The 13427-nt window shown below is 39.7% G+C and overlaps 1 long non-coding RNA gene across 2 annotated transcripts in view; it reads right to left on the bottom strand.

Annotated features, from left to right (window-relative positions):
* Window positions 1-13427, bottom strand: part of LOC144299657 (uncharacterized) — a 36531-nt gene that overhangs the window by 11118 nt on the left and 11986 nt on the right. For both annotated transcript variants that reach the window (XR_013366304.1, XR_013366305.1), the window contains 2 exons: window positions 13178-13318; window positions 8837-8963 (listed from right to left, as the gene is read on the bottom strand). This is a non-coding gene — a long non-coding RNA (uncharacterized LOC144299657). The remainder of the gene's footprint in view (window positions 1-8836; window positions 8964-13177; window positions 13319-13427) is intronic.

The following is a 13427-nucleotide window of genomic DNA, read 5'->3' as shown; positions in this document are numbered from 1 at the left end:
GTTGCCTGTTTTTCAGGATGAAACTCTGTAACGGTAACCAGGCACACAAGATATAAAAGCAAACAGTAGGAGAAAAACATGTATGATGTTACACTTTAAGTCACTTGTAGAACATAGTATTATTTCAGTTCCTATTTGAATTGTTGAGACAAGAAACAATGGTACTATATAGTGTGACCATCTCCATACATGTGAAGGGATGTATGGCATCCTCCTTGAACATGTTGAACAATGTAGTATAAGAAGTTTCTATCTCAGACAATTTTCTTACGTTTGCATATTTAACATTTAGTGCAGGAATGCAACTGTTATTTCAGGTAAGACAGTTACAATATTTTCATTACTCTGCTGCCATTTACTCAATTATCCATATGTTGTTAAAGCATCATACTCCTAATGAATAGGTCTATCCTTTATAGAAGAGCACATAACACATGGTATCTTTTCTGGAGTGTGACTCCCTATATAATTTCCATGTGAAACCTTCCTTAATTGAGTTTCCCTTCAGAATAATTATCTTGCATATACTCAGGCTGAGCGTACAGCTGAATGACTCTCAGTATCTGGCACACTCATAGATGTGACTGTCCTGCAGTTGTGTTTCTCTAGTATGCTTGCAGCAGTTTTTACTGATAACTTCTTCAAGTGAATGCAGTGTTATGAGGTTGGATTTAGCTGCTGCTTAAAATGTCTTCAAAAAGTCTACTTCCAAATAGGATGCAGAATTGTGGCAGCAACCAGAGAAAATACGACGAATTTTTAAAGGTATCGTTGAGCTGTGGAAAGAGTGATGACTAGATGGACCAAAATATGAGAGAGAAATCACAAGTATTCCTGTGGTCAATTGAAGTTGAAATGGTAGATTAGCAACTTGAGAAGCTTCAAATGCACAGCCAGTTCCCTCCCCTGGGACATGAGCTGAGTTTCAGGGCTGTGTGGGTGGCCAGGGAGCCAGAATAAAAGCTCTCTCTTTTTTAAAGATTTTATTTACTTATTCATGAGAGACAGGGAGAGAGGCAGAGACACAGGCAGAGGGAGAAGCAGGCCCCAATGCAGGGAGCCCAATATGGGACTTGATCCTGGGACTCCAGGATCATGCCCCAAGCCCAAGGCAGACGCTTAACCACTGAACCACCCAGGCATCCCCAGAATAAAAGCTTCTAGAAGACTGAAGTATCTGCAGTGTCTGTGGTGTTTAGGAATGAAAAAAACCACCAGAGGAAGTGGCTCCCTAAAATCAATGCCCAGTCTCCTCAAGCCATCTCATCAAAATTTGAAGCTGCACGAGGTAGGAGGTTGGAGGTTAAGGAGACGAGGACCTACCAAGTCTTCTAACTTAAAAGCTTTAGGAGAGTTCCAACCCCAAATCCAAAGGCTCAACAAGGGTGAACTGAGGCTTATTGAAGATTGAGTGAAGTGCTGACCCAACTCACTGTTGCTGGACTGAGGTGATCAGCCCCTCAAACTAGCAGAAGAAAGGAGAAATTCTCTGGTAGAAGCCCCTGAAGTTCTTTTAAACATAATGTCTGGCAAATTTTTTTTTTTTTAATTAGGCGTGTGAAAAACAGGATCATATACAGACATACTTTATTGTGCTTTGCAGATACTACCTTTTTTTTTTTTTTCAGTTGAAGGTTTTTGACAACCCTGTGCAGAGGAAGTCTATCTTTGCCATTTCCAACAGTATTTGCTCATTTTATGCCTCTACCACATTTTAGTAATTCTGATATAATATTAAAGTTTTTCTCCATTATATTGAATTGCTGCAATCTAATGGTAACATTTTACAGATAAGGAGCTGCTTCTTATGGATGAACAAAGAAAGTGGCTCTCTGAGATGGAATCTACTCTTGGTGAAGATGCTGTGAAGGCTGTTGAAATGACAAAGAATGTAAAATATTACATAAACTTGGTAAAGCAGTGGCAGGATTTGAGAGGATTGACTTTAATTTTGAAAGAAATTCTATTGTGGATAAAATGCTACTAAACAGCATCACATGCTATAGAGAAATTTTATATGAAAAAAAGAAAGAAAGTAATTAATGGATCAAGCTTCATTATCTTAAGGAATTGCCAAAGCTACCCACCCATCAGTAACGACTGCCCAGACCAGTCAGCAGCCATCAGCAAGGCATTACCCTCCACCAGCAAAAAGATTATAAAAGCCCATGTGATGGTTAGTGGGTTTTTATTTTTTTTTAGCAAAGTATTTTTTTAAATTAATATATGTCCATGGGGAGGAGAAAGTGTACTGCACATATAATTGATTATAGTATAAGCATAACATTTATATGCATTGGGAAACATTCATTTGACTTGCTTTATTGCAATATTCACTCTGGAAACAAACCTTCAGTTATCTCCGAGGTGTGCCTGTAATCAATGAGACAAAATTGACGAGATGCGGAGAGAGGTGACCTAGATATTGGGTGTTTTAGATAAGGATGTTGATGTAATTATGGTTAATATGTTAACATACAGGAGAGGATGGAAGAAAAAGGAAACTAGACAATTTCAGTTAGTAATTAGAATCTATAAAAAATAGTCAAATGGCTGTTCTAGAATTGAAGACACAGTACATGAAATAAAGAGTTTAACACATGGACTTAAGTTGAACACAGAACAATAGTAAACTGGAAGGCAAATCAACAAAAGTACTGAGTGGGGAGGTGAGGGAGAGAAGAAAAATATGCAAAGGTCTGAATGAGGACTCTGACTTTTGCTGTTCCATGTATAAAGCTCTTTTGTCCCTCCACTCTTTATCATGGAGGACTACCTTCCTTTCCTTCAGATTTCAGCTTAAATGTCATCTCATGGAGACCTTATCTTGAGTGCCTTATCTAACACAGGTGCTCCTATTCTTATTCTAGCATCTTGTTTTTTACCCCCTTGTATTTTGAATTTAGCCTAGAAGTCGATTTAGATGGTGTAATTTTTTTTTTAAAGATCTTATTTACTTGAGAGAGGGCAAGAGAGTGTGCACTAGTGAGCATGAGAAGGGGGGGATGTCCAGGGGAGAGGGAGAAGCAGACTCCTTGCTGAGCAGAGAGCTCGATGTGGGGTTCAACCCGAGAACCCTGAGATCATGACCTGAACCAAAGTGAATGCAGAGATCAATGGAACTAAGATTCAGAAATAAGCCCTCACTTATATGGCCAATTAATCTATGACAAAGGAGGGAATATACATTGGAGAAATGATAGTCTCCTCAATAAATGGTGTTGGGACAACTGGATAGCTACATGGAAAAGAATGAAACTGGGCCACTTTCTTATACTATAGGGAAGAATAAAATAAAAAATGTGAGACCTGAAATCTTAAAACTTCTAAAAGGAAACATAGGCAGAAATCTCTTGGCCGTTGGCCTTGACAACATTTTTCTAGATTTGTCCTTTCAGGAAAGGGAAACAAAAGCAAAAATAGATTTTTGGGACTGCATCAAAATAAAAAGCTCTTAAACAGCAAAGAAAACCAACAAAATGAAAAGGCAACCTACTGAATGAGAGAAGATAGGTGCATTTGGTGTGTCCCAAAAAGTGGTTAATATCCACGATACATAAAGAACTTACTCAACTAGGAGGAGCTGGGTGACTCAGTCATTTGTGTCTGCCTTCAGCTTGGGTCATGATCTCAGGGTCCTGGGATCAAACCCTGCATTGGTATCCCTGCTCAGCGTGGAGTCTGCTTCTCCCTCTGCTTCTGCCTGCCTGTGTTCCTTTTTGGTGTTCTCCCTGTCTCTCTGCCAAGTAAATACAATCTTTTTTAAAAAATAAAAAAGGAAAAAAAATAAAAAAATAAAAAAAATAAAAAATAAAAAAGGAAAAAAAATAAAAAAGGGGATCCCTGGGTCGTGCAGCGGTTTGGCGCCTGCCTTTGGCCCAGGGCGGGATCCTGGAGACCCGGGATGGAATCCCACGTCAGGCTCCCGGTGCATGGAGCCTGCTTCTCCCTCTGCCTATGTCTCTGCCTCTCTGTCTCTCTGTCTCTCTCTCTCTGTATGACTATCATAGATAAATTTTAAAAAATTTTAAAAAAGAATTTAAAAATAAATAAATAATAAAAAATAAAAAAGATTTATTTATTCATGAGAGGCACAGAAGGAGAGAGGCAGAGACTTAGGCAGAGGGAGAAGCAGGCTCCATGCAGGGAGCTCAATGTGGAACTCAATCCCAGAACTCCAGGATCATGCCCTGAACACCCTGAACTGAAGGCAATCGCTCAACCACTGAGCCACCCAGGCATCCCAATAAACTCTTCTTTAAAAAGAGAACTTGGGGATCCCTGGGTGGCTCAGAGGTTTAGCGCCTGCCTTTGGCCCAGGGCGCGATCCTGGAGTCCCGGGATCGAGTCCCACGTTGGGCTCCCGGCATGGAGCCTGCTTCTCCCTCCTCCTGTGTCTCTGCCTCTCTCTCTTTCTATGTCTATCATGAATAAATAAATAAATAAATCTTTAAAAAAATTAATAAAATAAAATGAGAACTTATTCAACTCAATAGCCCAAAAAGCTGAATAATTTAAGAATGGGCAGAGGAGGAGGGATCCCTGGGTGGCGCAGCGGTTTAGCGCCTGCCTTTGGCCCAGGGCGCGATCCTGGAGACCCGGGATCGAATCCCACGTCAGGCTCCCAGTGCATGGAGCCTGCTTCTCCCTCTGCCTGTGTCTCTGCCTCTCTCTCTCTCTCTCTGTGACTATCATAAATAAATAAAAATTAAAAAAAAAAAAAAAAAAAGAATGGGCAGAGGACCTGAATACATGTTTTTCCAGAGATATATGGATGGTGGATGGCCAACAGACCAATGAAAAGATGCTCAGAATCACTAATCAGCAGGGAAATGCAAATCCAAATGAAATACCACCTTAAATTTGTTCAAAGACCTAGTATAAAAAAGACAAGAAATAACGAGTGTTGGCCAGGATGTGGAGAAAACTTTCATGCACTACTGGTGGTAATGCACATTGGTGTAACCACTGTGGTACACAGTATGGAAATTCCTTAAAAAATTAACAATAGAGGGCACCTTCATGCCTCAGTTAAGCATTTGAGTCTTGATTTTGGCTGAGGTCATGATGTCAGGATTGAAAGATTGAGTTGTGTGCGGAACCTGCTTAAGATTCTCTCCTTCTGGGCTCCTAGGTGGCTTGTGTGGGCATCGGACTCTTGATTTCAGCTCAGGTCATGATCTTAGGGTCGTGGGATTCAACCCAGTGTTGGGCTCCATGCTTAGTGGGGAGTTTGCTTTTCTCTCTGCCTCTGCCCTTCTCGTGCTCAAGCTTTCTCTTTCTCAAAATCTTAAAAAAAAAAAAAAAAAAAGATTCCTTCCCCCACCTCATAATGTGGGTGAGCATTCTGTCTTTCTCAAAACAAAAAACAATAGGGCGCCTGGGTGGCTAGTTCATTAAACCTTTGGCTTGGGTCATAATCCCAGGGTCCCAGAATCAAGCCCTGTGTCAGTCTCCTTCCCTGCTTGGTGGGAGGTCTGCATCTCTCTATCCCTCTGCCTCTCCTCCTGCTTGTGTTCTCTGCAAATAAAGTCTTAAAAAACCAAAACAATAGAAATACCAAATGATTCAGTAATTCTACTGGGTATCTACCCAAAGAACAAAAACACAAATTTGAAGATATACATGCACTCCCATGTTTAGCATTTGTAACAATAGCCAAAATATGGAAGCAGCCCAAGTGTCCATGGACTGATGACTGGAAAAAGATGTGATATATACACAGAATGGAATATTACTCAACCATAAAAAATAACATCTTGCCATTTGAAACAACATGGAAGTGCCTAGAAGTTATGCTACATGAAATAAGTCAGAGAAAGACAAATATATGGAATCTTAAAAAAAAAAAAGAAACAATCATAAATACAGAGAACAAATACAAGAACAGAATCATAAATACCATTGCTGGAAGGGAGTAGAGTGGAGGACATTGGCAAAATAGGTGAAGGGGATTAAGAGGTGCAAACTTCCAATTGTAAAATAAGTCACAGGGGTAAAACGTACATCGTTAGGGAATACAATCAATAATACTACAATAATGGGACGCCTGGGTGGTTCAGCAGTTGATTGCCTTCGGCTCAGGGTGTGATCCCATGATCTGGCATCAAGTCCCACTTTGGGCTCCTTGCTGGGAACCTGCTTCTCCCTCTGCCTGTGTCTCTGCCTCTTTCTTTGTGCATCTCTCATGAATAAAATCTTAAAAAAATAATACCATAATAATGTCTGGTGACAGATGTGATTATACTTATTGTGGTAAGCATAGCATAATGTATAGAATGGCAGAATCACTGTGCTATATACCTGAAACTAACAGAACATTGTATGTCGACTATACTTCAATAAAAGTTGTAATTCATAAGTAACTATGGATAATATATTGGTATCTATCTTCCCAGGATATTTTCTTTTTTATTTATTTTATTTAATTTATTTTTTTATTGGAGTTCAATTTGCCAACATATAGCATAACACCCAGTGCTAATCCGGCCAAGTGCCCCTCTCAGTGCCCATCACCCAGTCATCCCAACCCCCCACCCACCTCCCCTACCACTACCGCTTGTTCATTTCCCAGAGTTAGGTGTCTCTCATGTTTTGTCACCCTCACTGATATTTTTGCTCATTTTCTCTCCTTTCCCTTTATTCACTTTCACTAATTTTTATATTCCCCAAATGAATGAGAACATATAATGTTTGTCCTTTTCCGATTATTTCACTCAGCATAATACCCTCCAGGTCCCTCTATGTCAAAGCAAATATTGGGCATTTGTCGTTTCTAACAGCTAATATTCCATTGTATATATAGACCACATCTTTATCCACTCATCTTTCCATGGACACCGAGGCTCCTTCCACAGTTTGGCTATTGTGGACATTGCTGCTATAAACATCGGGGTGCAGGTGTCCCGGCGTTTCATTGCATCTGAATCTTTGGGGTAAATCCCCAACAGTGCAATTGCTGGGTCGTAGGGCAGATCTATATTTAACTCTTTGAGGAACCTCCACACAGTTTTCCAGAGTGGCTGCACCAGTTCACATTGCCACCAACAGTGCAAGAAGGTTCCCCTTTCTCCACATCTTCTCCAACATTTGTTGTTTCCTGTCTTGTTAATTTTCCCCATTCTCACTGGTGTGAGGTGGTATCTCATTGTGGTTTTGATTTGTATTTCCCTGATGGCAAGTGATGCAGAGCATTTTCTCATGTGCATGTTGGCCATGCCGATGTGTTCCTCTGTGAGATTTCTCTTCATGTCTTTTTGCCCATTTCATGATTGGATTGTTTGTTTCTTTGCTGTTGAGTTTAATAAGTTCTTTATAGATCTTGGATACTAGCCCTTTATCTGATACGTCATTTGTAAATATCTTCTCCGATTCTGTAGGTTGTCTTTGAGTTTTTTTGACTGTTGCCTTTGCTGTGCAGAAGCTTCTTACCTTGATGAAGTCCCAATAATTCATTTTTGCTTTTGTTTCTTTTGCCTTCATGGATGTATCTTGCAAGAAGTTGCTGTGGCCAAGTTCAAAAAGGGTGTTGCCTCTGTTCTTCTCTAGGATTTTGATGGAATCTTGTCTCACATTTAGATCTTTCATCCATTTTGAGTTTATATTTGTGTATGGTGTCAGAGAATGGTCTAGTTTCATTCTTCTGCATGTGGATGTCCAATTTTCCTAGCACCATTTATCGAAGAGACTGTCTTTTTTCCAGTGGATAATCTTTCCTGCCTTGTTGAATATTAGTTGACCATAAAGCTGAGGGTCCACTTCTGGATTCTCTATTCTGTTCCATTGATCAGTGTGTCTGTTTTTGTGCCAGTACCCACTGTCTTGATGACCACAGCTTTGTAGTACAACCTGAAATCTGGCATTGTGATGCCCCCAGCTATGGTTTTCTTTTTAAATATTCCCCTGGCTATTCGGGGTCTCTTCTGCTTCCACACAAATCTTAAGATGATTTGTTCCAACTCTCTGAAGAAAGTCCATGGTATTTTGATAGGGATTGCAGCAAATGTGTAAATTACCCTGGGTAACATTTTCACAATATTAATTCTTCCAATCCATGAGCATGGAATATTTTTCCTTCTCTTTGTGTCTTCCTCAATTTCTTTCAGAAGTGTTCTGTAGTTTTTAGGGTATAGATCCTTTACCTCTTTGGTGAGGTTTATTCCTAGGTATCTTATGCTTTTGGGTGCAACTGTAAATGGGATTGAGTCCTTAATTTCTCTTTCTTCAGTCTCATCATTAATGTATAGAAATGCCACTGATTTCTGGGCATTGATTTTGTATCCTTCCAGGAAATTTTCAACGCATACACATACATACATATTTATAATATTTTAATAAAAACATGGTCATATTCTGATATTTGTAATTGTATTTGAAAATCCCAATATATGGCCAGCCCAGGTGGCTCAGCAGTTTAGCTCCGCCTTCCGCCCAGGGCGTGATCCTGGAGACCCGGGATGGAGTCCTACATCAGGCTCCCTGAATGGAGCCTGCTTCTCCCTCTGCCTGTGTCTCTGCCTCTCTCTCTATGTGTGTGTGTCTCAGGAATAAATAAATAAAACCTTAAAAAAAATCACAATATATTAAATACACCCCCACATCAATAAATCTGAAACTACATTTTATATAGTATAGTGACTGCATTATATTCTAATTTATGGACATAATTAGTTTTTAAAGACCAACCGGATGTTATTGGAAATTTAGGAATTTAGCAGTTTTTCACTGAAGCTTGAAACTGTGAGATGACTATACAAACTTCAATGAAGAGTTCTATCATAAAAGTTCAGAAAAAAATTGCTAGATTAAGGGCTATGAATATTCTCATTTTGCTTACCTGTCCCACAGAAAATCTGTATTAATTTGTGCTTCCATCAGTAACCTCAAGAAGAATGCTGCACCCTCACCAATGCTGGGGCATTTCACTCCTTTTGATACACAATGCAGTGGCACATAAACACTGACTGCAAAAAAAGTATGATTCAAGTCAGAGAAAAAGCAGGTATGAAGCTGTTGCACTAAAATCTGTGAGATATGCTAGGTAAGTCTGTGCCTGAGTCTGCAGCTGCTGCTGTGCCAAGATTTCAGTGGGCCAGTCAATACACAGATCCCTGAGGACCACGTAATGTATCTCCTTATGCAAGAAACACATGATTTTGGGATCATTTTCTATTTGCTGCCTGCTATGGCTGTGCCCTCCAGGACTGCTAACAGCTATGAAGAAAAGGAATAATTAGTTCCACAGTGTGTCTGCAGGCTCTCCTTTCCAAGGTATATGTGAATCCTTTTAGACCGAAGTATCCACCATCTTTTTAGAATGTGCTGAGATTTAATTTATCCTCCCTTTAGATTTTGTTTTCACTGGTCACAGCCCAAAGCTCAGCCCACCCCCAGTTCTGATCTTATTTTCTCTATCAGTACTATCACAATGCTCCTCGGTTCCTCACATTCCAGCCACAAACGCCCAATTCCTGCACTTCTGGGAATTGTTTCTATGGTGCCCTCTTAGAGTCCTCTGAATGATAAAGAAGCTCCTTTATGTCATCCTCAACTGCTTCCTTAACATTCCCTTCACTTCATTGCATTCATGCAAACTTGCCCAGTCCCTGGAAAAAACCTACTTGACAACAGTCACATCAAATGTAATCTGTTTTGGGAAGTCTGGGTGGCTCAGCGGTTGAGCACCTGCCTTCCGCCCAGAGTGTGATCCTGGAATCCCAGGAGTCCCACACTTGGCTCCCTGCATGGAGCCTGCTTCTCTATGTCTCTGCCTCTCTCACTGTCTCTCCTGAATAAATAAATAAAATCTTAAAAAAAAAAAGTCTGTTTGTTGCCATGCCCTCCATATCTATCAGTTGGGAAGTAGGATCAGTATCCTTCTTGTTCCCCAATATTGCTTCTAACAATTGCAGCCTTTGAGGCTCATGCCAGGTAATTGTATCACTTTGTCTCTCGTCTTTGTTACTATCTTCTATTCATTTAAACTTTGCTGTGTTTCCCACTGAAGCCCTGAAGTTAACATGGGCACTTCCACAGGCATAGAGATCTTCACCCAAACATCTGGCCAGTCTTTCACCCATCTTACTCTCAGCATACAACCTCACAATGTAACTTATATATGTATTTTATTGGCAGGAACAGGGAATACCTAATTTTGGCCATGGCAGTTGGGATAAGGAGCTTTGTAACTGGACGCATTACTATCTTTTTAAAGATTTATTTTTATTTATGATAGACATAGAGAGAGAGAGGCAGAGACACAGGCAGAGGGAGAAGCAGGCTCCATGCAGGGAGCCTGATGTGGGACTCAATCCCGGGGTTCAGGATCATGCCCTGGACTGTAGGCAGTGCTTAACCACTGAGCCACCTGGGCTGCCCCATTTCCGGGTTTTGTATTCTGTTCCACTGAGATATGTCTATTTTTGTGGCAGTATCATAGTATTTTAATTACTATTGCTTTGTAATATAATCTGTAGTCTGGAATTGTTATGCCTCCAGATTTGCTTTTCTTTTTTCAAGGTTGCTTTGGCTATTCAGAGTTTTTTTGTGGTTCCATACAATTTTAGGATTGTTTGTTCTAGCTCTGTGAAAAATGCAATTGGTATTTTGATAGGGATTACATTCAATGTATAGATTGCTTTGGGTAGTATAGACAGTTTAACAATATTTGTTCTTCCAATTCACAAGAATGTCTTTGAGTCATCTTCAGTATCTGTCATCAGCGTTTTATAGTTTTGAGTACAGGCCTTTCACCTCTTTGATAGGTTTACACCCAGGTGTCTTATTGTTGGTGCAATTGCATATGGGACCGATTCCTTAATTTCTCTTTTGTTGCTTCATTACTGGTGTATAGAAATGCAACAGATTTCTGTACATTGATTTTGTATCTTGAGACTTTACTGAATTCCTTCATCACTTTTAGCATTTTGGGGGGGGGGTGGTCTCTTGTGTTTTCTACATAAAATATCATGTCTTCCTCAAAGAGTGATAATTCGGATGCCTTTCAACTTTTATTTTTTTTTAAGTAAGCTCTATGCCCCACATGGAGCTTGAACTCATGACCCTGAGATAAAGAATTGCAAACTTTAATTGAATGAGTCAGCCAGGCACCCCCGGATGTCTTTTATTTCTTTTTATTGTCTGATTGCTATGGCTAGGACTTCCAGTACTATGTTAAATAACCACAGTAAGAGTAGACATCCCTGTCTTGTTCCTGACCATAGAAGGAAAGCTCTGGTTTTCCCCAATGAGAATGATATTAGCTATGGGGTTTTAATATATAGCCTTTACTATGTTGAGGTTATGTTCCCTCTAAACCTACTTTGTTGAGGTGTTTTGTTTTGTTTTTTAAATCATGAATGGATGCTGTACTTTGTCAAATGCTTTTCCTACACCTATAGAAATGATCATATGGTTCTTATTCTTTCTTTTATTAATGTATATCACGTTGGTTGATTTGAGAATATTGAACCACCCTTGCAGCCCAGGAAAATTCCATCTTGATGGTAATGAATGGTTTTTAAAAATGTATTGTTGGGTTTGGCCTGCTAGTATTTTATTGAAAATTTCTGCCTCAGGGATATTGGCCTGTAGGGTTTTGTTTTGTTTTTTTTTTTTTGTTTTGGCGTCTTTAACTGGTTTGGTATCAGGGTCATGCTGGGCTCATAGAATGAATCTGGACATTTTCCTTCCTTCAGAAAGTATGTCTTAAAAAAACCAAATAGCACTTTATAGTTTAGCTACTCCGCGGACAGCTAAATTAACTCAGACATAAGAAACAGGTAATTAAAACCAGCACACCTACTCCTCCTTTTTTTTGCTAGTGGAACAATCTTCTTATGGATAACCTTAATACTTTCATATTGTGTTCCAGACACCTCCAGCCCCTCTTAGGAACCTCGTGTTATTGACTCTCTTCTTATACCAGCATATTTAAGCTCTCCATAGTGGATGCGTTACACTAGGATTTACACATGTTCTAGTTTCTCACTTAAGAGATTTATCCATTTATTTAAGAGAGGTAGAGCACACATATGAGCAGGGGGAAGAGGCAGAGGGAGTGAGTCCCAAGCAGACTCCATGCTAAGAGCAGAGCCCAACCCAGGGTCCAATCTCATGACCCAGAGATCATGACTTGAGCTGAAACCAAGAGTTAGTCAACCAAGTGAGCCACCCAGGTACCCCTAGTTTCTCATTGTTTTAAAAATCTTTTGCCTTGACCAAATCTCTGTTGCACTACCCTCTTTTTCATTTTAACTTGTCTATATTCAGTCTTACTTGTCTTTTATTGATTACTAAATGTATCCCAACCTACCATCATCCTCAACACATTATTTCCAACTAAGGTCAACAACATTCCTCATGTTGCTCTATGATATGTTCACTTTTTAAGACTTCATCTAATTTGACCTCTAAGTAGTATTTAAAAGAACTGACTTTACCTTCCTTCTTGAGACTAGTTTGTCTTGATTTGGCAAAGCTCCGCCTTTTTTGTTCTCTTATCTACCAAGACTCCTATTTTCAGCCTGTCTTTAAATAGACCAAGTGTCATAGTCAGTGGTAGACATTGTCTTTTCCTACCACCTGTTTTCCCCATGCAATCGTAGTCACCTACACAAGACCTACTATAGTCTATCTACTGATGTTGCTAAAGTTGTATGTCCATCCTGGACACCTCCTGGGGTCCAGAACTGCAGCATATCAGCCAGTTCATCTGGATCTTTTACAACTCTATAAAGTTATCATGACCAAAACTGCAGCTACTGCCTCTTTGTTCCATCACAGGCTCCTCTACATTTTGTTTCTCAATAAATTCAGAGTTAAGCTGGTCAGTAATTGTAAGACCAAGTAGCAAAATCTCAAGGGCTTCTTTAAGCAACTAAAACTGGTAGCTTTCCCTCTTTCTGAAAACTCTCTGGATTTCTAATACTGAAATACTGTGATTTCCCTGCTTCTCTAATCACTTGGTTTTGAATACGGGCCCATCATTATCTCTAGCCTGAGCATAAAAGTTGTGTCAGCATTCTTCTTACATTCCTCCCTTTTCTATGTTAATTTCCAAATACATGCATCCAACTTAAAATACTTAACTCTATATACCTCTGTGGACTTTTTCTTTTTAAAAACCAAAATTACTATGTTAACTATAAGCATTTGCTTTTAAAACCAATAAGCTTACTTTTATCACATAGAAGTAACCAGATACAAGTAGTATAGTGCTGGTACAGCTATTTAGAGGTCTCTGAGGAACCAGGATCTCCTTCTATACCTCCTTCGGCCATGGTTGTCGTTCTCACGGTCACAAACAGCTCCTTCAGCTCTAAGAGAAAAGAGTGTGGGAAGGCAGAAAGGTAAAGTGTAAAAGGCAAAGAGAAAAAACCAGTTAGGCCTGTTTCCAGTGATACTACCTTTGATTAATCAGGAATGAG

Source organism: Canis aureus, chromosome 27 (assembly GCF_053574225.1).
Source record: "Canis aureus isolate CA01 chromosome 27, VMU_Caureus_v.1.0, whole genome shotgun sequence".
Lineage (NCBI taxonomy): Eukaryota > Metazoa > Chordata > Mammalia > Carnivora > Canidae > Canis > Canis aureus.
Note: the sequence above shows the minus strand (reverse complement) of the source record. Positions and strands in the feature narration are given on the sequence as shown.